Source organism: Leopardus geoffroyi, chromosome C3, assembly GCF_018350155.1.
Source record: "Leopardus geoffroyi isolate Oge1 chromosome C3, O.geoffroyi_Oge1_pat1.0, whole genome shotgun sequence".
Taxonomy (NCBI): Eukaryota; Metazoa; Chordata; class Mammalia; order Carnivora; family Felidae; genus Leopardus; species Leopardus geoffroyi.
Window position 1 is genome coordinate 16,385,366 of NC_059338.1, and position 22,098 is coordinate 16,407,463.

Sequence of the window (22,098 nt, forward strand, 5' to 3'; positions counted from 1 at the left end):
TGTGTAGGAAAATCCTCCCTTCCCTGCCCTCCCGCCCCACCCTCGCCATCCCATCCTTAAACTACAGAAGGCCATTGTCCCATCTCACTTTTGCCCATCTCCTGACTTTCTACCATGGTAATCTAGTAAAGACCTTTGAGTTCTGTGTGACTTTGTTATTTCACCTCCCATCCCTTCCTTTCCCCCCACAATTGCAAACAATTGTTCATGAATTCATTTTGCACCAACTACATCACTTGCCCAAACTCTTTGTAAACCCCCGAAACCATTATTTTGGCTTCCGGCAAATCACAACTTACTTTTGCGCTGTGTGGTCGAGTACCTGGCCGCTTAGTCTCTTGCCCGGCGTCTTCGAATCCCGAGCGCTCGGCTCGTCCAGCGACTCCTGCGTGTTCCGGTTCCTGCCGTGTTCCGATTCCGTGTCGTGCAGTCTCTTCCAGCTCCGCGTGCGCTGTGTGCTGTCGCGTGTATCTTCGTGGTAACGGAGCGTTCTCATTTGGGGCAGTACAAGGGCCGTATTTTTCCCTGCAGCTGAGTTATTCCCTTTGTGCCTCACCTATTTTTAAGTCTTTTAATGTACTCCAAGGTTATCTTTAAAGCCCTTTCTGTATCTCAGCTGCTTCACGTTCCTTCCACCTCCACCCGGTGTACGTCAATCGTGTTCTTGTTCTTCAGGCCCAGGTAGTTCACCGGATTTACGGCAGCTACTTTTTGTCTCTCTTCAGGTGAGTCTGCTTTTGTTCTTCACACTCTTCTAAGGATGTTTTTGCTTTTTTATCGAGGTGTCCTTATTTTCCGTCTTACCTTTTGATAAATGATTTGTTTTCCCTTTACTTTTTTTTTCTCGCTTAGTTTTTCTCCGTATTGTGAAGTCTCTTGCATTTCACACTGCAATTTTCTTTTTATCCAGTCTCTTGTCACCTTTGTGTCTGAAGAGCATTATGTCTTGTTTAATCTTTCATGTTATTACAGCTGAGCTAAATCACCTTTGCTTTTCATAAATGATCCATTCTCCCTTTTAAACCATAGTAAGTACTTTTATATATATTTACTTTTTAAAGTGATGGTCCGTCTGATTTTTTTTTTTTTGTACCTAATATTCTTTTATTTTGCTTCAACTTGTTTTATAAGTCTGTCACTCTCTGCATTCCTCAATTACTTGTGGATTTTGTATTTTTCTCTTTTAAATTCTGAAAACATACTGGCTTTCTAATAGATTCAGAGTGTATTATTTTTTTACTCCTTAAATCCTAAATTGCTTTATTAATTAAAAAATAATTTATTCAAATGGAGACTTACAGAATACCTATTTATTTATCCACATGCCGAGAACAAAGAGGGATACACAAGAAGTGTTGGGGGAATATTAATCTGGTCTATATGAGCCAGGGAAGACTTTAGAGAGGGTAAGAATTTGAGCAAGATTTAAAGGATTGATAGGTTTTGGGTGGTTTAACAAGAGGAAAGGTTGCCAAACACCACAATTTTTCTTTTATGGTTTAGACAACAATTCACAGTTTTGGAGACAGACCAAACTAAAGTGATTCAAAGACAGTCAGGCACTAACAATCACCAGCATATCAGTTCCATTTATTTCCAGTGAGAAGATAGAGAAAAAGGATACAGGAAAAAATGAACTGAAAAATGACCTTTAAAACCATTAACATGAGGGTAATCCCTTTAAAGGATTACAGCCATATGTCCCAGGTGGTTAGAGAGCTACAACCTTTCTCTTGTCACCACTTTTCTTACTTTCTGAATCCTTGTTGCCTTGTTTCCACTTTTTATCTATTATGCTACATTCATCATCGACCAATCTGTAAATCAATGAATACTGTTCAGAAAAATGCCATGTGCTGTGGGAGATACAAAAAGAACTGCTTTCAAGGAGCTTTTAGTCTCATACAGAAGCAAATAATTAAACTTATAATTTTGAATAAGTTTAGAACATAAAATGAAATGATAAAATATTAATGAAGCTGTAAGGCTGTATGAATTCAGGAAATACAAAAAAAAAAAAAACCCACCAAAATTCAGAAAATAACTGGTGGTGGAATTAATCAACAAAGTTGTTATGTAGATACAAAAATGTAGCTGGACCTTGAGAGGTACAGGTAAATAGAACAGAGCAGGAGAAAATTCTAAGGATATTAATATCTAAAGATAATTACATCTTAGCTCATGAAGTCAGTGATGAGCATGACATATACATCCGTTAACTTGTTGATTTATCTAACCATCAAATATTGAGCATGTTTTACATGCCCAGTTTTCTTTTCAGCTCTGAAATGTGGTGATATAGCGATGAATAAGATAGACAATATCTTTGCACAAATGAGGTTTAGATGCTCTACTCAATAAAGAAAAGAACAAGTGAGCAGAGAAGCTGGTATTCATTCAATAGCAGAAGTGCTATGAAGAACTTAAATAAAATAATGTGATAGGGAGAGAGTGAGGAAGGAATATAATTAGTTTGGGTAATCAGGAGCTGCCTCCAAATGATGAGAACACAGCCACATGAAAATGTAGACAACATATTCCAGAGAGTGGGAGAAACACTTAGAGCTTAAGGCATGAATGTGATTGGATTTGTTGTAAGAATGGAAAGAAGAGTCATGGTTGAGGTAGAAGGTAGTAGGAAATAAGATATGAGAGGTAGATGTGCGCAGACCATACAGGGCTATTCTGGCCATGAAAAGTGTCTTTGGTCATTGAATGCACCCCTTTGTGAATTGTTTGTTCAAACTTATGCCCATTGTTTTTGATAAGTGTGGTTTTCTTTTTTTTTAATTATTTAAAAGTTTGTTTTAATATTTATTGAGAGAGAGAGAGAGAGCAAGAGAGGGGCAGAGAAGGAGAGAGAGAATCCTAAACAGGCTCTGTGTCATCAGAATGGAGCCCCACATGGGGCTTGAACCCACAAACCTTGAGAGCATGATGTGAACTGAAATCAAGAGTCAGATGCTTAACTGACTGAGCCATACAGGCACCCATTGTTTTCTTATTATTATCCTGCTTGAAGTTTATATAACTTCTTAAATTTTAGGCTGGATAGATGCCTTTTATCAGTTTTATAAAAATCTTCAAGTAAAACATCTTTTTAAAAAAAACATTTACTTATTTTGAGAGACAGAGAGAAATAGAATGTAAGCTGGGGAGGGGCAGAGAGAGAGGGAAACAGAGAATCCCAAGCAGGCTCCACGATGTCAGCACAGAGCCCAATGTGGAGCTTGAACTCATGAACCCTGATATCATAACCTGAGCCGAAATCAAGAGTTGGACGCTTGAGTGAGCCAAACAGGCACCCCCAAATTATCTTTTAATATTGCTTTTGTCTAAATCTTTCTTCTTCTTCTGTTCCTCCCATTACATATGTGTTAGGCCTCAGCACCCTGTTCATATGCTTCTTAAATCATTTCCTATATTTTGTACCCTCTTATTTCTTTGTGCTTTGATCTGTTTCTATCAAATTTTTCATCTAGTTGACTAGCTCTGATTCTTTCTGCTGTTTTATTTATTGAGGATTTTTTTAGGTGTGATTTGATATTAAATAGTTGTTTTAAAGTCTCTTTGCTTGAATGTATTATATGGTTATTTTAAGTCCTTGTCTGTCTACTTCAATATCTGGACTACTTGTGGGTCTACATATATGGTCTGTTTATTTTTTTAATTCATGATCATAATCCTACTTCTTGGTATGCTTGGTTTTTGTAAATTAAATGATGGATATGGTATATTGACAATTTTAGAATCTTCAGGAAACTCTCTTTTGGCCTGGAGAGGATTTGATTGTTTTCTGTCAGGGAAATAGAAGACAGACAGATCATGTTTAGTGAAGTCAAATCCCTTTTGAGTTTGCCTTATTCTTAGAGTTCAGTTTACTATAGGTCTTAACTGACCTGAGATGTCTATCATGGGATGTCTATCGTGGCCCTTGTTCATTAATGACTCTTGAACTCTATATCCAGTACTAGGAAATTGCTGATGTTTCTGTTTGGCTTTTTTTTTTTTTTTTTTTCCAACGTTTATTTATTTTTGGGACAGAGAGAGACAGAGCATGAACGGGGGAGGGGCAGAGAGAGAGGGAGACACAGAATCAGAAACAGGCTCCAGGCTCCGAGCCACCAGCCCAGAGCCCGACGCGGGGCTCGAACTCACGGACCGCGAGATTGTGACCTGGCTGAAGTCGGACGCTTAACCGACTGTGCCACCCAGGCGCCCCTCTGTTTGGCTTTTTGACTTCTTAAAGTTGCTTTCTATTTTGTTGGTTGGGAGAAAGATCTGGACTATGGGTATAGATTTTGAATCATTGACATAGATGTGTTAACTGAGGGTTGCCTGGGTGGCTCAGTCAGTTATGCATCTGACTTCAGTCTAGGTCATGATCTCACTGTTCTTGAGTTTGAGCCCCACATCGGGCTCTGTGCTGATAGCTCAGATCCTGGAGCCTCTTTTGAATTCCGTGTCTCCCTTTTTCTCTGCCCCTTCCCCACTCCTGCTCTGTCTCTCTATCAAAAACAAAACAAAACAAAACAAACAAACAAAAAAAAACAAAAAAGGTTAAGTGAAAGCATGCAGAAAGAGAAGAGTGTTTTGGACAAATGTGGAAGGATTAAGATGGAAAAGTAAAGAGAGACAGAACTTTGAGGAACACCAACAATGCACTCATGACTACTGTAGGACTAAGAAGCAAAATACAGTAAGAAGAGGTAAGAGGAGAAGCCAAGAGTGGAGTTTAATGGAAGCCAAAGACAGAATTTCATGAAAATGTTCTCAAGTTTCCAAAGACTGAGATATCCAAGAGCCTGGTAACTGTGAAGGGTAAACAAACAAAAGAACTGTGGACGGTTTATTCACTCTGTTTTGCCAGCTAACAAGTAAGTCTACCACAATTTCAAGGTACTGATAGAAGCCATGAGACTCTTGAGTCAGAATACAAAGGACTATATTGTCTGTGACTGAAAAGACGCCATGAACTTTGCATTTGCATCTGCTCTCATGTCTTCCAAGTTCCACGAGGCAGTGAAGAGTGGACCCAGGTGATGCTGCACACACCGTGAGTGTACAAGACAGATATGGATCTTGACCCCAATCTTTTAACATGTACCGTGAGCAAAATTACCCAAATTTTCCTGGGAGGGAGATATTATCTCCACTATACTGGGTAGCAAATAACATGCTTACTTCTAAGAAGACACGGTATATAGAAATCTTTGAAAAGATATTCCACAACAAAAAGCTATCAGTGTCTCTGTTCTCAAGATGTGCAAAAATATGAGAAATTCCTAGAACACTGTCTCCTATAAAAGGGAGAGACAAAAATAGTTACCAACAAAACTAATATTTATTTATGTATCTTGTGCTATTATTATTTATCTCATTTACTTATGAAAACAACTCTTAGGCACTTTCCCTTTTTGTCTTTGTTTTACATATAAAAGTAGATACTGATGAACTTGTCCTAAGTCCCACAGCTAGCAAGTGGCAAAGCCGTATCAACTTGAATACTCTTTGAAGTCCTACCGTGTCCTGACACACGGTCTATGCAAAAAGGGTGTAAACCACATTCATTGGCTATAGTAACATCATGGTCACTGGTGACTTCACTGAATGTCATTTCAGTGGAGTTCCAGGGACAGAATACAGATTAGAGCAAGTTGCAGAGTGATTGGGGGCAGGTATAAATGGAGGTAATGTACACAAAAACTTATTTGAGATGTTTGATTGCAAAGAGAGAGTAGAAACAAAGGACTCAAGAAAGGATATATATATATATATATATATATATATATATATATATATATATTAATTCTGAGAGTTGTTTGCTTGGCTATGCAGGGGAAGGAATTTAAAAAGGAAAAATATAACATGGGAGATGGAAGGGGCAATTGACAATATTTCAAGAAAGAAGATCAAAGAAGATGAAGTCCAGTGTGACACATGGAGAGATAGGAGAGCCATCTCCTCTTCCATTAGAACAAAAGGATTTTGCAGCTGTGCTGAGGTTGAAGTACCTATTTGATGGCTTCTCTTTGATCTGTGAGGTGGAAGGTAAGGTCATCTGCTGAGTTTAAAATACAGGTGACTGAAGAAAGCGGTTTGATTTTGAGAATAGAGTAGCCCTCTGTGAAGAACAGGCGAGAGAGTCTACAAGGAGTAGCATGTGAGTTTCTTTAGTGGTACTCAGGTGCTGTGCTGCGGAGATGGACAAACTGGGCAGCTGTGTGGATCATGGTTGAGATTTGCCAGGACAAGGGAAATAGGGGAAATGAGGATACTGGAAAAAAAAGTGTGATTGATGTGGTGGGCCATGAAACCTAAGCTGGACAGGAAAAGAAGTGAGGTCAGTGGGAAATTGAGAAAGCAGGAGAAATAAGGAGAAAGCAGAGGGGTGGCCAGTGAACTTAAAATCCTCATAAGTAAGCATTATATGGTAAAGTAATTGAGTGAATAAGCTGGAATAAATAGAGTGTTGGAGTTCTGTTTTTTAAAATGAAGTTTTGCTTGCTTGGGGTGCCTGGATGGCTCAGTTCATGATCTCATGGTTTGTGAGTTTGAGACCCGCATGGGCTGGCTGCCGTCAGTGTGGAGCCTGCTTTGGATCCTCTGTCCTCCTTTCTCTCTGCCCCTCCCCCCCCAAAATTAAATAAACATTAAAAAATGAAGTTATGTTTCATTTGCCATCAAAAACCATAACCTCTGCTTTTTTCCACCCTGTCAAGAATTTTATGATCAAAGACAGGAAAACTTGAGAATTAAGACCATGAACCTTTTTTTTTTTCACTGATCAAATGTTGAAGTGGGCAGTTTCTATGGCAGACACAGATAAAATACTTTGTGATATTGCCAGGAAGAAAGACTCAGCCAGGACAGAGCACCTAAATTATAGGAAGCTCTCTGTCAGAGGAAATAAGGTGTCCAGGGCAAAGAAAATGTACGTTCTCACGTTGTTAAAGCACTAGTGTTACACAGCTATGAAACACACCTGGCACAAGACGTGGGTATGGTGAAGAGCAACCCAGTGAACGTGGGGGTGCAGATAATCTTTTCACGGTTCGATTTTGTTTCCTCATGTATATACTCAGAAGTAAAATTGTCGGAAAGACAGAGAGTTATATTTAGAATCTGGGATGCCTCCTTTTCCCATTAAAAATTAATACATAAATTCTAAGAGTTGGGGAAATTTTGAACCATTGGAAATGCAAATTAGTATATATAATCTTTTTTAGCATTTAAAAATAATAAAATTCTTAATTATTTCCAGTGAACAAGTTGTCTCCAATCGATTTTGTTAGATACAACCACATGCATAAAAGTACAACAGGATTTTATCTCATTTTATTGCTTCTCCAAAGACATGAAACAACGACCTTATTAAATTTGTGCAACTCAGAGTCTTCTCAGAAGTTGAATAAATATATATTCAGAATTTTTTAATATATTGATTAAAAAATATTACATTGTCAAGGGAACAGTAAGAGCAAAGGCCTCACAATGTCACAGTGGAAAAATAGTGTCACATTAGTAAAATGGCCGATAGAAATCTCGAGAGTGGCCCACACCCGGCAACGGCAGAGGGCTAGAGTCCATCCAGCCTTAGAACTGAGTAAGTCTGGCCTAGCAGCCCCGGTAGGTAGTGGAGCATCACCTGGGAACACTGCAGAGATGCTGGGTGATTGTTGCAATGAGATCCGGGCACACACAACACAGCAGTCATGGAGTCAGTACTCTTCTCTGAATTGGCCTTTTTGGATACGTGCCTGTTAGGAGCGGAATGGTTAAGAAGATTCTGGATCCACAAAATCTATTTCTAAACTATATCTTTGCTGTTTATTTCATTTTTTTGAGTTATTGTGGGAGAAATGAAAGAAGTTTCTTGATTCATTCCTTCAAGGTTAAAATCACTTTACAAATGGACAATTTAACTGTTTTAATTTTATCGTCATTTGGGTCAATTTTAGAATGATGCCTTACAAGACAGTAGTTGAGAACAACGGTTAATGAAAAAAAGTCAAATTCATGACTCCTTTTGGCCAACAGATGGCGCTCATGTACCACTTAGGCAGCTGGGAAGAGAAAAAACATCTTTCAAAGAATCTGATGGTATGAAACCTCCAAGGCTGTGGAATAATGACAATGTACTTGAATTTTACCATATTGCATTTGAAATGTAAACAATTTAAAGGATATGCTTTTTTTTTTGAAAATGTATTACTAAACAGCAGCCATCCACAAGAGAGCTAACAAATCAAATTAAAACACTTGTGAAAAATGCAGGATCCTGCAACCATTTTACTGTCTTCCATTCCAACAACAGAGCTGGAAGGGAAGTATGAGAGTGGCAGAAAAAAGGAAATAGTGAAATAATATGTTAAAGGCATATATGCTAGTTTGAAAATCAGAAATTCATTGTTTTGTTATGTAAAAATGAACACCGGGCTTTCTATGTCTATGTAAGACATTTGGTTTAGCATTACCCATAACATTTATTGAACATCTACTGTATACCTGGTGTTGTGATACGTGTTTTACATTCAGGATGTACATTCATCCTCAAAACAGCTTTGAGTAGGTGTAACTCTTATCAAATGCATCTTGCACAGGGGGAGAGTGAAGCTTGTGTAGAGATGGCAAACATTTGGAGCCAACATTTGAACCTAATCCATCTAATTTCAAAATTCGTAGTCTTAACCACTATGCTGTAACAGCCCTATAACTATGTTGCCTACAATTTGAATCCATATTTATAAAATGTATTATTTAAACTTCCCCAGATTACTGTTACTCTTTTGAGCAATTATTTTTCATAAGCATATTTTTAAAATGTCTATTTATTTTTGAGAGAGGGAGAGAGAGAGAGAATCTGAAGCAAGCTCCAGGCCCTGAGCTGTCAGTAGAGAGCCCAATGTGGGGCTTGAACTCATGAACTGTAAGGTCATGACCTGAGCCAAAGCCGGACACTTAACCAAGGGAGCCACCCAGGCGCCCCTCGTAAGCACATTTGAAAGTGTTAGGCATATGTTCTGGAGTCCTATGTATTTGGACAGAATGCCAGCAATGCTACTCACTAGATTTTCTTCATCTAGAAAATCAATGCAATACTGGTGAGTTTAAAGACTGTTGTGAAAAACAGAAGCACGTACAGTGCTTATATTTAGTACATACCCATTATGTGGCAGTAATTATTTTCAGAAGATATCTAAAAAAATCTGATTTCCTTCTGTAGGCAAACTGTAAGTCAGCAGAGAGGAAAGAAAGACCTGTGGAAAAAAATGACTAAGGCAACATCCTTTGAGTAAAATTAGAACATGGTCTAGTACAGGTCTGTTAACTCTGAAATAGTCATTAAATAGATAGCGACAGAATTGTTCATATGAAGATTAGTTTTTAAGTTGCACAATAATTCCTTACTAAGAGATTCCTAAAATGATACGTTTTGAAATTGTAATTTGTTTTAATGCATTCATAATGTGATACAATTGACATGTTTTGGGAAGTAAATTACATAAAGTGAGATGAAAGTTAAGTGATTATTCCAGATCATCAAATCCTAGTACTTTTATTACCGAATCAAGATTATGCAAAATTTTATGCTATTAATTATCTTGCATATTTCTTTTACCCATAAAGTTCTAGATTAGTTTATTTCCTGGGGAAAACCCTGTGATGAATCATATGTGAATCAAAATTTTACTGAATTTAAACCATTTTCTTGGAAATAATAAGTGTACAACAAATTTAGTAAGCAAGGGCTACACATACGATTCAGGTAGTCAGGTTTGTTTGTATGGTTTGTGTTCTGACTAATTACAGCTATTTCCATTGTGATTTTTTTCAACCCTAATTCTCTGGTATAATTTAAATCTGAGAGTTCCCCAAAGTCGGAACATAAATGTATGTTTAAAAAATCCTCAGTCCCTTGATGAATTTATTTTAACACATCACCTCCTGCATTTCATTACATGGATTAGTCTTTAAAAATGGAGAACAGCTGGCCTTAGCCTGCTGTACAACATTCTCCCATATTCTTCTCCAGGCTAAATAACCCCAATTCCCTCAGCCTCTCGTCCTAAATCCTATTTTTGAACATTCAAATCACTCTGCTGATCAACCTGGCCCTCTTCAAATTTACTCACCTCTCTGTTATGCTAAGCAGTCATAATTCATTAACCAGTTTTCAATCAGTAATAGAGCAGCTGCCACTCACTGTGTTCCCTGCCGTGTAAGAAAGGGCACACAGAGCGGAACAGCCACTGACACCGAAGATGGAGGTGTTTCCAACCACTCTTTGGACCCACACACTGGTTTCTATTCATATCTACCCAAATAAAGGTTTACAGATCCTGCACCATGTGCCAAGCCTGTGCGTCCCCTTCATCAGACTTGGGTTGGTACTTACAATGGTTCTGGCCAAGGATATGGGGTCTGTCCACTTGGTGCTTGTATTCCAGTGGGGGAGTCAATTAATAACTGAAATAAACTGTAATTGTTATGAAAAAATAAACTATTTGTGTCAAGAAGAAAAATAATTTAGAACTTTGAAGAAAGTTTATGCTTAGGGAATGATAAGAACTCAAGTGTGGTTATTTCTTTTTATTGGTTGATAGGTAAAAGTTTACATCTGGGCGCCTGGGTGGCTCAGTCCGTTGAGCATCTGACTCTTAATTTTGGTTCAGGTCATGATCTCGTGGTCTGTGGGATCTAGCCCCACATGGGGTGCTGGGCTGTTCTGACAGCCTGCTTCGGATTCTCTCTCTCCTCTCTCTCTGCCCCTCCCACTGCTCATGCTATCTCTCTCTAAAGAAACTTAAAAAAAGTTTGAATCTATAAAAATATAATAATGATGTCAATAAAGACATATTTGTAGAGTGTTCATAGGCTAAGTAATCATGCATTACATGAACCACGGTATATGCATTATCTCATTGAATCAACAGACATATTTTATAAAACAAATACTATTACTAGTCCCGTTTCCTACTGCTAAGCCTGAGGCTCAAAGAGTTTGAGTTTCTAAAGTCATCCAACAACTAAGCAGGAAAGCCTGGAAGCAAAATCAGGTCCTTCTAGAGCTTAATTTCTTAACCCCTGTAATGATGTTGTTGGGGCAAGAATAGTGAGGGAAATTCTCTGCTTTTTTTCTGTAGCTCTGAGAAACAGTAATTATTAAAACAAAAGTTTTGTCCTTCTAAGATGAGGCTCACTCTTCCCAGAAGGGTATTTCATGACTGTCTTTTATTACTCAAGCATTTCTTTGAGGGCTTCACCCCATTATCTCTCTCCAAGTAGCTTTACAAAATATTCCTTCTGACTCTGATAGTTCTCTCCCTGATATTATGGAATCAGATTTTCTTGTTAGGGAGTTATATCAGTTCAGTGTCTTAATTTTTTTTTTCTTGTATATTCTGAGTTGCTATGGGCCATTTAACTGGGTGTTCTGCCTCTTAACCTGGTTGTTTCAGAATTAACCACACCAGGTGCAACAGCGGCTCAAGATCTTGGGTCTGATAAGGTTGTCTATCTACTCAGGGCATATGAATCCCATAAGTAGACTCCCATGCTCTGCACAATAGAGAAAAAAACATGGAGAAAAACCTATGCTTTCATGTCTGGATAGCCAAACCTCCTAGCTAGACCACACACAAACTAACAATGAAATTCTTCAAAGGTGTCAGTTTTTCTTAAGTTAGGAGACTATACCCTTAACCATATGATCTATTTAATTTCTTTACCATCACAGTATGTTTAAACAAAGCTTGTGTAGAGATATATGTTTAAAAGAATCACTCTGAGGTAGTTTATCCCCAGGACCATTGGTGGCTGTATTTAGATCATGGACAGTGGCACAGATGACTTCAAGGTCACGATCTGCTATAAACCCCTATTCCCTGGTACCCCATTAAAGCTTATTGACTTCTCTTACCTTTCACTCTGAGCTCTCCTCTCTGCTAACTGTCTTTACCATAGGAACTGCCCTTCCCATATCATTTCTTCTCCCATCCATTGCTATTCCTTCCCACCCACAGGACCTCCCCATCCACTCTTTCCCACAGGCACTGCAAGAGATGAGTTTCATGGGCAAGAAAAGCTGATACTCCTCTTTTACCTGGATGCCTTTCAGAGAAAACTCTCCCTTCTGGCTCTGCTGCTACTCCCAGTGATGCTGACCCTCTTTGGGTGCTTTGCATTTACAAATTGGGCCTGGCTTGTTGTGGATTAGTGACCCTTTTCTGGCTAAATTTATGATATTCTGCTTTCTTTCTGTAGGAGACAGAGTCAGGCTTATTATGTTGAAATAATATTTGCTGCTTAAAAGTTCTCGAAGAGAACCTTGAGCTCTTCAGGGGAAAGATACTATATAAATCCAATAAAGAATGAATACATAAATAATAAGAGGATGGTCAATGCTGAGTATAGTGAGAAGATTTTTCTTTTCTGCTACTGTGTAAGAGACACTATCATTTACAATTTTCAAAAGTGTGGCAGTCTTATTAGAAGCAAAATTATCAGATATCTCCCTTTTCTCCTGAGGATAAAAGAAGAAGAAATGGGTTTAAGTTGGAGTAGAAGGATTTGGGGCTAGATACAGTTTGTTTCTATGGGGCTATTACATTTAAGTAGATCTGGTCAGTATGTAGGATTCATTTAAAATGAATTAATGAAAATATGGGCCTGCAAATGATGCTGATCCTCCTTTCCACAAGCTTATTTCCATGCTGTGGGATATTGTTCATGTTCTGAATGACTCTGTTGATGAGGAAAGACAACTGTATTGAATTGAGTTTCATTCCTGACTCATGAGTTGAGGCAGCATTGGGTTCTAAGCATAGACTCGGGGCTCAGAAAAAACAGTCCATTTCAAAGCCTTTTTAACTTTGTGAGTTTGACAATTTATTTATCCTCTCAGAAACTCAGTTTTCTTGGGGTGTGTGGGTGGCTCAGTTGGTTGAGTTTCCGACTTTGGCTCAGGTCATGATCTCACTGTCCGTGAGTTCAAGCCCCACATCGGGCTCTTGCTGACAGCTCAGAGCCTGGAGATTGCTTCGGATTCTGTGTCTCCTTCTCTCTCTGCCCCTCCCCTCCTCATGCTTTCTCTCTCTCCCTCCCTCTCTCTCAAAAATAAAGATTAAAAAAATTAAAAAAAGGGGCGCCTGGGTGGCGCAGTCGGTTAAGCGTCCGACTTCAGCCAGGTCACGATCTCACGGTCCGTGAGTTTGAGCCCCGCGTCGGGCTCTGGGCTGATGGCTCAGAGCCTGGAGCCTGTTTCCGATTCTGTGTCTCCCTCTCTCTCTGCCCCTCCCCCGTTCATGCTCTGTCTCTCTCTGTCCTAAAAATAAATAAACGTTGAAAAAAAAAATTAAAAAAAAAAAAAATTAAAAAAATAAACTCCGTTTTCTCAATTTGAACTTGGAGATGATACCTTCTAGCTATTAGGATTATCAAGCAATTTATTTACTTTATTATTATTTTTTTTTTTGAGAGAGAGAGATAAGGGGGCAGAGAGACAGAGAAAAAAAATCCCAAGCAGACTCCATGCTGTCATCACAGAGTCCAACATGGGGCTCGATCCCACAAACTGTGAGATCATGACCTGAGCCGAAATCAAGAGTCAGACGCTTAACTGACTGAGCCACCCAGGTGCTCCTGATTATCAAGCAACTTAAAAGAGAATATATGCAAAGTGTCATACATAGTGATTAGCACATGTCAAGTCTGCAGTAACAGTGGGTCAAGTCAAACCTGTAGTCTTATTGGTCGGGTGTCTCTCAATCTCCGATAAGTTATTGAGAACAGGTATCACTTTTCCTTCCTAACTCTCTCCTTTCTCCTCCTCCCTTCTTCCTTTGCTCTGAAAAAAATTAATTGGCCATCCATTAGGTAATGGTCTATTAGGCACTTCAAACTGAGAAATCCATGGTGTGCTAAGAGGTTGGGACAAACATGTAAAGAAATGTTTCCAATAAACTGTTCATAAAATGGTATACTAATTGTCAAACAGGAAGAACTCCTAACCCAAGGCATAGTAGAGGAACCATGTGTGCTGGTATTATTGGAACTACAGCTCCTTAACATTTTTTCCTGTGGCTTAAATACGGGTGAAATATCAACAGAGTTTCTCAGGACTTGTTTCTCAACAAGTCCTGAGAAACTCTGTTGATATTTCACCCGTATTGAAGCTCTCTTCTTCCATATTTTGATGTTGTGACTTCGAGGTTCACATTCTTCATTAGTCCAATTCCTATCTGGATTTAGAACCAGTAAGAGGGAAATTTATGGTTAAGCCTTTAGATTTCATCTATATTTTATCTCCATCTTCATACTTTGCATATGGACATCTTGATATTCTTGTCCTCTGTCTTACCTCAACTTCCCAATCCAAGGAGACTGTAAAGCTTCTTTCCCCAAACAGAATACCTAGTTCCAAATGATGCTAAGTGTCCACCAAGATTAGTCATTTTCAACCTTGTCTGCATGTTAGAATCTCCCGGGGGGAGATTTTAAGTATTCTGAATGCTGTGTCTCACCTCCACTCAACCAAATCAAAATATCTGGGGATAGACTGAACTACCAGTACTAAAAAAAAAAACATTTTTGTAAGTGCTTGTGAGTGGGGAGGGACAGAGAGAGTGGGAGGATTCAAAGAAAGCTCCATGCTGTGTGCTCAGAGACAGGGGACACTCAGAGCCGGGGGAGGCTCAGAGCTGAGGGAGGCTCAGAGCTGGGGATGCTTGAACTCAGGAACCATGAGATCATGACCTGAGCTGAAATCAAGAGTCAGCCTCTTAACCAACTGAGCCACCCAGGTGCCCCTGAAATAGCATTCTTTTTTAAAATATCCAGCAGCCAAAGTTGGGAAGTATGGCCCCAGAGTGAGGCCCATCAGTCAACAAATCTGATTATTATATGCACCTGCCACTTTGTCTTGAAGGCTTCATTCCCTATCACTAAGCAGTTAAAGAAAAATTTAATGTGAAAGAAACAAAAACCAAAAAAAAAAAAATGACAACACAAAATTCCCAAAAACAACATAGAATGGAGCCAGACACTCCAAAAATCCATAATGAATTTTAAAAATAAAGATATTGCATATGTGAAAAACAGAACAAGTCATTACACGAGAGATAAAATGAGAGAACAAGATAGAACCTTAGAAATTAATACAATATTATCACAGGGGAAAAAAAAAATCAACTGAAGATTTTTAAAGCGAGTTGAAGCAGTTTGTTTCAAAGAGGAAAACTGGTTAAGAAGTAGCTCCACCACATAACCAGATGTGCAAATTGTAGGCATCTAAGCTATCTACCACCTTTCTTCCTCAGTTTCTTTATTTGTACAGTGAGATAATAGTAAGCATTCTGTATAGTATTCTTGTGAGGACTGAATGGGCTAACAAAAGCAACATGGTTAGAACAGTGTGGTATTTTTAATAAGAAGAAAAAAGAAAGAATAGAACACTAACTCATTCCTGATTGTTTCACATGCAACTGAAAAAATGTCCAGAGAATAAGCACAGAGGTCACAGAGGGCCAGAAACTATTAAGGAAATAACATGAAAGCATTCTCCAGAACTAAAGCTTTCACGTTGAAAGGGCTCACTGAATATCGACCTGTGAAGTAGAGAAAAATAAAATGAAAACAGCAGCACATCATTGTGAAATCTCTCCAGAAGACGGGGGGAAAAAAGACAAGAGATTCTGAAACTTTTCAGAAGAGAAACACAGATTTACAAGGTTTTAGACTTTTTATTGTTAACCCTGGAAACTGAAAGACAAAGGACAATTACGCACAACTTAGAATTCTATACCCAACCAAATTACTACAATTTTGAGCATAGAATAAAGGCATTTAAAACACGAAATGAATAAAAAAAAATCTGTCTATCCTAGGAGTGCCCTATAGGCTGTGTTACAAGATGGGAAAATAAGATGAGAAACAGAGGGATCCAGAAAGCAAGGGATTGAACATATGGCAAAGAGAGAGTCATGACAAAGTGGACATTCTTGAGAACGTGTCATTTCACACATATTGGGTATATCTGCCAAATATATTCATAGAAGTAGAATTACTGTATCAAAGGATATATGAATTTTACATATCGACATATTTCATCAAATTTGCCACCAGCAAATCCTGACTTTCTGACTTACTGTCTGACAGGGTAATAGAGTACCCTACTTCACTTATAGCTTGTATTTATATTTTTCTTACTGTGAATGAGGTTAAGCATATTTTCACATTGTGGCCATTTATGTTTCCTTTTCTGAAAAACATCTGTTCAAGTATATTGAACATTTAGTATTTTTATTCAGTCCAACTAATGTATCCTATAATGTACCAAGTATTGGGACAGTCGTAGAAACATTTACTTTGGAGGAGGGTTGGGATGGAATCAGTAAATATTGAAACCACTTAGCAGTAAATGACATAATAATGGCTATACAGAAGGTGCTGTTTAGAACCATAGGAGTCTCCAATATTATATTGTAATTATTATGGCTCTAAAGTGATGTTACTTTATTTGAAGCAGTTAATTTTTATCTGGTTTATTTCCTTGTGCAAAAGTCTTCAGTTCATATCTGTTCTGAAATGTGTAAAGCTCACAGGAGTTAACATGCTGTAAGACAGCTCCCAGCCCTCGTGTCTCCAACCTCCTCACTCCACCTCCTCCTACACGCTGCTCAGCTCCAGCCACACTGAATGCTCATCTACTCCCCTCCCCACCTCCATGCACCAGATTGTGTCCCACCTTGGAACTTGTCTTCATGCTTCAAGCTCCAACTCCCGTTTGTTGGAATGCCAGGTCTCTGCCTCAGTAGCCTCCTTATCTTGAAGACTGAGCACAGATTTCACATCTCCCAGCATGTTTCTTCTCTCTTCCAAAGTCAAAATTAGATAAACCTTCTACATAATAATTTCCTAATAATAATGTGCTCCTGTTTCTTATGATTTATTTCTATACCATGGAGGTTAAAAGTACCGTCATGTAATCAGACAGATCCTGGACTTGCCATTTGCTATATTTGAGTTCTGTATATTCTTTAGCAAGTGACATTTTCCTGAGAATCAGTTTCTTCATTTTTAAGTGAGGCTAATAATAATAATAACACCTACATTACAGGGTTGGAGGGAGTATAAAATATAGTATGGTACCCTTTGCCTGGCACATAGTAAACATGTACGTGTTCAGTTCCACCTGGAACCAGGTCATGGGGCTTTTCCAGGACCACTTTGGTGGTCCACTGCTCAGGTGTTAAGTGATTCATCCTCTTTTATTTATTTGTTGTTATTTATTTTGGGGGGTGGTATGATGGTGTTGGACCATTAAAAAGGAAAATCACAGCGTGCTGCTCAGCCAAACTTGGGGTCACTTACTGATAACTACTGATGACGGGGTCTCACCCAAGCAGCTACTGGAAGATAGTAGTTCCTCAGCTCTTCTGCAGGTTTTGGCTTCCCCTCAGCTGCCAGGTGTTGAGTATGAATGTTGTCCCAAGATTGTTATGCTGACCATCCTCCTCTCCTTGTGGTCTCTCTGATTACGCTTCACTCCTGCCTTCTTACTTGTGCCCATGTGGAGGCTGAAAGACTGTTGGAGGCCCAGACCCTTACTCTTCTGTGTTCTCTTTGCAGTCTGTTGAGGGGGTGTGATCTCTGTGATCCACTCCCCTTTTCACCTTTCATGTTTTATTCTCTGGAGTCTAGTTGGAAGATAACAAACAACAGTAACAACGACCTTCTTTCTATTGTTTCTTTCTCTTAGTAATTTTGATACAGCAATCTAAATTCTCTCTGTCACAGTGTGGATGGAAATGTCAGAGAAAGTATTAATATTTCAGAATAATGTGTCTTGCTATGCACACTCAGATTGCATATGATTTTAAATTTTATTTATCACAGATGGCTGCTTATTGGTCCATATCTTCCACCAGAACATAATCTACCTGAGGACAGTGACTGTATCGATGACATTTTGCTTTCTTATAGTCAGTGTCTGGCACTGTTGATTGAATGAAGATTCTGCCAAATACTCTAAATGACACTTGAAATAAGAATTTCGATACCTCACTGGCCTTAAAATTGTTTTGTTCACTTACGGTTATTTATCACAAAAAACATTTAAGGGATGTAAGTTTACCGACCTCAACATACCTTTTTAAGTTAGCACGATTTTGATATAATTCTTTTCTCTCAATTTAAAAATTCAATTGCAACAGTTCCCGGGTTCAATATTGAATGTTTATGTTACAAAGTCCAATAACATGCACGTGGAATTTTTTGCTCTCGGAGAGTGCTTCTTTATAATGTGCATAGAATTCACCTGGGGATCTTGTTAAAGAATAGATTCTGATCCAATGGGCCTTAGATTCTATGTCCCTAAGAAGCTTTCAGGTCATGCTAATCCTTCTAGTTCATGGACTGTACTTTGAAAAGGACTTTGAAGGCTCTAGATAAAACAACAAACAAACGCCCTATGGAATATAGAAATAAAGCAAAATGATTACAGGTTCTATTATACGATGTCAGTATGTCATCAAAGAATAAAGGAAGAAAAAACCCCAGTAAAAATAGGAATCATAATGGCAAGTAAATAACATCACGAAGTGTCCAATAACATTTACCGAAACTACACAAATAATAATCACAACATAAACAGTCCCTCTCCCTCTTAGTGACTAGCAGTTGCAAAGTAACTTTACTTTTTGGTGACTGTTGAAATACCTGCTGATTTTGAATTTCATCAGATATTACAGTAAAATTTCAGCAGCCAGCTTACTTGCTAATGTAAGTGTTAACAAACGTCCATTTACCTTTTATAGAAATTCTACTATTACAAATGGCAATTATAAAATTATGGTGATGAAATATTAAGTCCTGAACAATCTGCTATTCTCTTAAATTATGAATCACAGTTAAACTTCTGTATGGACTTATTCTTAATTGTACTAATGAGAAATAGCAATGTCTACAGTTTTTAGAACAGGATTTAATTTTTAGTTCCAGAGACAATTTCCACTTAAACCAGATCCTATTAAGAAAATTCAAAGTATCCAAAATCAGGCACAAAAACATATTAGTTAATGCTTAAAGTACTCTATAAACAAGAAATAATTTTTGTTACACTGTGTCATGATTTTTGTGTGTCCTGTGCTTTGGTGAAAACTAGAATATGTTTGCTAAACAATAAGGTGGCATTTGTTTTGTATTGAGAAACAGCTACGGACGAACATCTGAACATTTTGCAGCTTAAAATTTGAATTAATTTAATAGGAATTAAGAAAACTTAAGCTTAAATCTCATAGAAGTTGTTCAACAGATCAGGAAACAAATGTCTCCTCTCATGTAAAAAGATAATTTCCAATAATGTTTAATGACTTGAGTAAAAATTATACTGTGTTCTCCAGCTAGGAACCTGCTAAGTTTGTGGGCATACATGCTTGCTACTTGCCCTCCACATTTTCCACATCTGTGCCTTTTCACGGATTCCTGCCTCAACAAAGCAGCAGAAGATTTACTTGATTACATGTGTACTTGCCACTTGAGAGTGTGTGTGTGTGCGTGCGCACACACACAACACACACACACACACACACACACACACACACCCGCATACTACCACCACCATTGAAAGGTTACTATTATAGATGCAAATTAATTGAATAAATTTGGGTCCAAAGAAGTAAGGCTTTAAGAAGATTATATCTATTGCTTCACGTCCAGTAATTAACATTTTTTCTAAACAGTTTTATCAGTGGGGAAATTTGGGGCTACCTTTTACCATTTATCTATTACTTTTTTTTTTTATCTTGTTTGCTTATTACCACATTGAAGTGCACACTGTCCATTCGCAGGCTTTACTTTTCTGAAGGACTTCACTCATCCAGAATAGACTTGGAGACTTGAGGCTGAAGAATAATTATTCATTCTTTTTCAAGTCTTAGGACAGCCGAAACACAAGTCTTAATGTAAGTCATGTAATTTACTTGTTAGAAAGTCCCCTTGGGAGGGACATGGGCATCATGGTAGTGTAAATCATTTCCTTTGACTCTCTCCTTCAGTTTACAGCCACTAGGACATCCATGAGCCAACAAATATTTCTCTGCATAGCCCACTAGGATGCCAGAATGATGCACACGTCTGTAGAGCTGAGTGTAGGTGGGTTGGACCTCATGGTGGTGGCGAATTTGGGGGATCAATGGCAGCATCCTGTGGAGCAGCAGCAGTGGTAACACGGATAACCTCAGTGGTTCTAGGAGCAGTGGTGGCTCGCAGGACCCTGACAGTCCTGGTGCTCTTTGCAGCAGCCATGATGCCTGTGACCTTGGTGACCCCAACAGCAGCTGCTATGTCCCAGACCCCAATGACTGCATAGATCCTGGAGGCTGGTGCCAAAGACCCTGGCGGTTTCAGGAGCAGCTCCTGGGAAGATGCCCCCTCACCCCCACCCAGCAGCAGTGTTCATGCCTGGTGACCCTGCTGACTGATACTACAGAGAAAATTTTAAATATTTGTAAAAAATGCAAGAAAGCATGATCCCATACGTTGATAGACCTCAAAAATGCGTCTATAACAGCAGTTCTAAATAATAAACATGAGTCACAAAGACAGGTAAAATTAACTTCAGTATACTTGAAGAAGATAGAGTGGTGGGGGTGCCTGGGTGGCTCAGTTGGTTAAGCATCTGACTCTTGATTTCAACTCAGGTCATGAACTCACAGGTTGGTGAGTTCAAGCCTTATGTTTGGCTTACACTGACAGTGTAGAGCCTGCTTGGGATTCTCTCTCCCTTTCTCTTTGCCCTCCACTGCTCTCTTTCTGTCTCTCAAATAAGTAAACTTTAAAAACATGAAAAAAGGAAGATCGAGTGATAACAATTTGGACTTAAAAACATGATTCAAATTATTTCAGGTATCAAAGATTGTATCATCTGGAACAAAGTTTCCCCTAGCAAAGTCAAACAAATAAAATGGCCTTGTGCTATTAGGACTATAGCATGAGAAAACCTATAGTTACATAGGCTACAGTGCTTAGGTGCCCACAGTCTGATGGGACTTGAGAAGAATAATAGCATGGCAACTACAACTATAAGTGTATACCAAATATGCTTTTATTATTGAGTGGGGAATGATCAAATAAGGTGGGAGTAAGGAAGACTTTATAGAGGAGATATTATTAAATTGGGTCTGGAAGGAGTAATAGACACTCACCAGGGAAGAAAGGAATATAAAACATGGAGGTTTTAATAATAGTTTATATATATTTCCCCCATTGATTTCCTTTTTGCATCTAGTCAATTATCCATTACCCCAGGAATAATAAGGACTATTAAAGCAGAAGGAAGTAGAACAGAGATTATACCATAAATGGTAGTTCATGTATGTATACTACCCATCCAGACATCCATCCATCCATCCATCCACCCATTTATCATTGTGTCCCTACTTTGAAAGAACAATTACTATTCCCAGGTGGATTGGGTTGGTGTTGTTCAGGTGGATAGTGGGGAGTAAAAGCTGATAAGGCACGCTGCTGGAGAAAGCTGGAATGTAACCATTATGATGAATCAAGATCTGAAAGTAACAGGTGAAGGATTCTGTAAATACAAAGATACTGATCGCTTTCATTCCATCCCATATGCTGCATGTGGTCTGCATGCTTGTGTTGCCCCACAGATTCTTATGTTGGAACCCAATGCCCAACGTGATGGATTTAGGAATTGGGGTCTTTGGGAGGTGCTTTTGTCATGAGAGTAGAGTCCTCATGGATCAGATTGGTGCTCTTATAAAAGAGACCCCACAGAGATACCTTCCCCCTTCCACCACGTGAGGACACAGCAAGAAGTCAGCAGTCTGCAGCCACAAAGCGGGTCTCCACTGGAGCCTGACCATTCTGGCGCCCTGATTTCAGATTTTCAGGCTATAGAACTGTGAGACATTGTTTTGTTTTGTTTTTAAGCCACCCAGTCTATGGTATTTTGTTATAGCAGCTTGGACAAATTGAGGCACCACACTACTGTCCTTCACACAATAGCTAAGTCAGCACCTGCAGCTTATCAGTAATGAGAGCTGAGAGTCTTCATTGACTTTCTTTTGCCTTCAT

At 38.7% G+C, this 22,098-nt stretch overlaps 1 long non-coding RNA gene across 1 annotated transcript; it reads left to right on the top strand.

Annotated features, from left to right (window-relative positions):
* Window positions 1–481: 481 nt before the first annotated feature.
* On the top strand, window positions 482–20,154 carry LOC123585565. The gene is made up of 3 exons (XR_006706287.1): window positions 482–725; window positions 19,851–19,964; window positions 20,058–20,154. It is a non-coding gene; the product is annotated as an uncharacterized LOC123585565 (long non-coding RNA).
* Window positions 20,155–22,098: the final 1,944 nt, after the last annotated feature.